The sequence below is a fragment of the Parasteatoda tepidariorum genome, chromosome 5 (genome assembly GCF_982258835.1).
Source record: "Parasteatoda tepidariorum strain Cologne lab strain chromosome 5, Ptep-v5.0, whole genome shotgun sequence".
NCBI lineage: Eukaryota > Metazoa > Arthropoda > Arachnida > Araneae > Theridiidae > Parasteatoda > Parasteatoda tepidariorum.
The window spans coordinates 89,030,430-89,034,965 of NC_141759.1; positions in this window are offsets into that span (position 1 = coordinate 89,030,430).

A 4,536-nucleotide genomic window follows, 5' to 3' on the forward strand; every position below is an offset into this window, starting at 1 on the left:
TAAGAATACAATTCAAATTAGTAAAACGGCTTCAATCTTTAACTAAACAACACTTAGCCGAACAGGAATAGTCTCAATTCATTCCACTGTATGTATTAAATTGCCTGTAAGTTATATCAATAGAGAACATATTAAATGTGACGGTGAAAAAAATATGAGACATTAAGAATTATGAAACTGAAGGACTAATGCGTAGTCGAACAGTTTCCTGTATGTAACATGCCGTTTAAAACTCATTATCTTTCCTTTTACTTGCATCTTAGTTTATGAAAAATATTTTAATCTACAATTAATCCCTTAACAGTGACATATATTTCAGAAAAATATACCAAAAATGGAAGAAGAAAAAATTTGACTATTTAATTTTGTTCTTTATATTATTATAAAAGTAAAAAAATGGTCTTTTACAAAAAAAATACAATTTTTAATTCAATGGCTACTGTATTTATAATTTTTACATACAAAAAGTGATGGATTACACCAGAGGTCGCCAAAGTGGTCTATATAGACCCCCAAGGGTCTATTTAACAAAAGCAGGGGTCGATCTGAGACAGGGGGGCGAATGGGGGTCGATCCGAATCGGAAGGGTCAATTGTGGGTCGAAAAAAGAAACAGTTCTCAATACGCAAATCACACATACCTAATTAAGTATGTAAAATTTGTGATTTTTTTTTATAATTGACTCAATATCAGTTTCTTTATAAAACATAAATTAATAAACGTATATTTATTGGGGTGAAACAAGTATGTACGTACCACTGCGCAGTGGCACGAACTCAGCGCAGTTTATAAGTCATATGCGTATGTGCGCTTGTCCAAATGTCACGTGTGACGAGCATTGACGTTACAAATGCAAATATCATACGCAGTTTCAACTATCTTTGCAAACTGCGTTGAATATTTGCAGTGTCATTATTAAAACTTTTATAGTTTTAGATAATTAGTTATTGTTTCGATAAAACCATTCGTTTGGTTTAGATATCAATTTTAATTATCAATGCACAAAAAAGAAGGTAAGCATTAATGATATGGATTAGTACAGCCCGCGACAAAACTATAGCACACTTTGTATTTTTTTACGAAAATTACAAAATTGACCAATTTTGACGAAAATTAAAATTGACCAATTTTGAACCCAATATACCAGGGCTCGAAAAACAGCCCGTCCGCCCGTCCTCGACGGTCAAAAATTCTCCGCGGACAACAAATTTCTCGAATCCGGCGTCCGCGCGGACGGCCATTTTCCCGTTAATGTTCGTGATACATTTTCAATTTTTGTTATATTACAAGAGTCTTGTAAGTTACAAGGCAGCAAAATGACCCACAATACAGCAACATACTGCTCATATATTGAAGTTTTCTCTGTCTGGGAGTACTGCAGCGGTTGAAAGGGGCTTTGCAGCAATAAACTTACAAAAAAACACAATACGTACTGGGTCTTAAACAAGAAGCTTTAAAAGCAATTATGAACATCTACTTAAATGGAAAACCCCTTTCAGATTTCTGTTCAGAAACCTCTGTAAATCATTGGCTTGATTGTGGAACTGGCAAACGTCATATTTGATTCATTTAAAAAACGCAGTACCCTCGGATAACTTGACATTCCAGATAACTTGACCTTTGTCATTTAATTATTTCATAAAAGAAATACTAGGTTACTATTAGTAACCTAGTATTACTGTATAATGTAATCCTAGTAACGACTAATTCATTGTGCAATTTATATACATGTTTGTAATAAATAGGAGAAAATTATATTTTTATTTATTTAAAAGCGACGGGTTAGTTTCATCGGAGGACGGGTGCATTGTTAGACAAGCCGTCCTCGGGGACGGGTAAAATTTCTGAGTTTTTTCGAGCCCTGCAATATACCGAACCTTGCAAAAAAACATCAGGCCCACCCATCTTATTGATCAAGAAGCAGTAAATCTTTAGTTACTTTACTTATTATATCTACTTATGCATAATTACTTATTATATTTAATAATAAGGTATGTATTTAAATTTCAATATTAATATATTTTTCATAAAACTATTGTTACATAATGTACTATTACTTTAATAAATGTTTAAAATCATAAAATAAATGTACAAACACAGTATCTAATAGAGTTTTATTTTAATTAACAGAAAATTACTTTTGCGGGGGTCGATGGAGATTTCGAAAAATTATATAGGGGTCGATAATCAAAAAAGTTTGGCGACCCCTGGATTACACACACATCTTATTCAATTAGAGCAAATTAAAAATATAAAAACACAACAATATGATTTTCAATGCATAAATTTTACAAATCTTTTACAGTAAACCCCCATCCACATTTCCCTCCTTCGACTGAAGTCGTAATCGGTGAAAAACTTGGACCACTAATGCCATCTATTAGGAAAATAGTAAACTAACTATCCTAAAGTAGAAGCGAACTCACCTCGGGCTTCACAATTACTCGACTTAAATTAATACAAAATAATGAAAAAGGTATGAAAAATATGTTTAATAAAAATTCTACGTTAAAGGGTTAATATCCAACCAATTATACTTCTGCCTTAGAAAGAGATGGACTCAGGGATGACAGCTGCTCCGTTTTCTGCCGAAGTCTTAAATGAGTAAGTAGCGAATTAACCCTTTCTAAAGCCGTGGTAAGTATACTTACCACCAATTTTTCTATGGTGAACTTTTTTATCACTTTTAATTTAGATTTCCATTTGTTAATAATAACTTCAGCTTTCTTGAAGTGCGTTTGAATAAAATTGTCAACCACTTGTTAGTTTAAGAAAACGTATAAAATGCATAATTCCTTTTGAAGATTGTACCATTTATAAAATGTATTTTATAAATAAAGAATAAAAGTCAATAAGTTCCTAATCGATCGTGTTAAATATACTTACCACCAAAGAAAAGGCATTTTGATAAACTAAAAGAGTTTTTTTTCTTTCTTATATCTATTACTATTCTATAACAATTTCAATTCAAAAAAATACTTTAATTTACCTTTACTGGAAATAAATGGTCCATTAACACGGTCAAGCCGGGTGTTGAGCCTGAAAGCGGGACGGAAAAGAGAAAATCCTGGTAGAAGAACTATTTCAATATTAGATAATTCGGGAGGAGTTAATCTATTCTCAACAATAACAATTCACTGTAAGGAAATTTATCACGGCGAAGAAGCAATTCAATATGAAAATTGCATCCGTTAAAAACAATTGGTAGTTATGGATTTTTATTATTCCCGGAAAAAAGCTAAAAATTGAAATTTATTTGTTACCAGTTTTTACTCCAGTGCGCCGCCCGATGAGACAATCTAGCGTGACCCACCGGTGGGTCACCCCGGCGTGAACGTGTTTAAGGGTTAAGTCATAAAACTTATAGAATAAGAATAACTAAGCCTACCTTTTAGAAAATCACCGCGAGATAGCTGCAATAAAGATGCATTTCACATGATACTTTCAATTTTTGATATGTCGTGGTTGAAGAATTACCTAGAGTGACAAATAATATCTTTAATTTCGTTTCTACTAGAGAATATATCCTTACAAACAGGTTCGATCTGGGTAATCTCAATCCAATAAATCTGAAACATTTCTGAAGCTAGAGTAAATGATACCAGATATGCCAACTTGCTCCGGACAGCAAATATATATTTTAAAGTGGTAGTTTATCAATTGTGATTCTTGGTTTAATAAAATCAATTTAGTAGATTTTTATCCACCACTATTTCTAAATAAATCGTTGGCTTATATAATTCACCTTCTTTTAGTACGTTAATTTAATCATGCTATACCTTTTAAAAAGCAAGTAAAAATAGACAAATATTTGCGAAATTTACTTTGTAGTTATTTACCACTCTTTTAATTATTTTGGCGTGTCCGGAGCAGTTGGCATCTTTGCGATACCTCTAACATATGTTTCATGCGAGATATATTTATCAGTGGTAGCAATCAAAAGCCAAAATTTTTCAAACAAATAGAATTCTAATAAAACTATAATAATGCATACTTGCCAACTTTTACGCATTTGGCGTAAAATTTTATTTCTATATTTGAAGTGGTAGTAAAATGTATGCTTTCTATATATTCCTTGCATTTATAAACTTAATTTATAATATTTTTAATTCATCACTATTTTTAAAAAAATTAAGCATATACATTAATATGTAATACTGTTCTAGTAATCCGCATAAGCTTGTTCATAATACAGTAAATGTTTCCACCTAAAATTGTAATTTACATTTCATTTTACTACCACTGGGGAATATCATTCTTGAAAGGATTAAAAGTTGACAGGTATGATAATGACTTAACATTCGCCAGCTAACTCAATCTAATATTTAATAAGTTTGCCTTAAATAATTTATTATTTGTGGTGAAGAATTTTTAATGATTAAAATATTAAGGCAATAATTTTGCTACCATTAGAAAAAAATTATTTCCTGAGATTGCAGAAACTCAGTAATAGCAACACCCCCTAGAAAGAAGGTGTTGGTAGTAGTCGGAGGGTATGTCTATTGGCTGTGCAGGTATGAGTAGTGCTTAAAAACG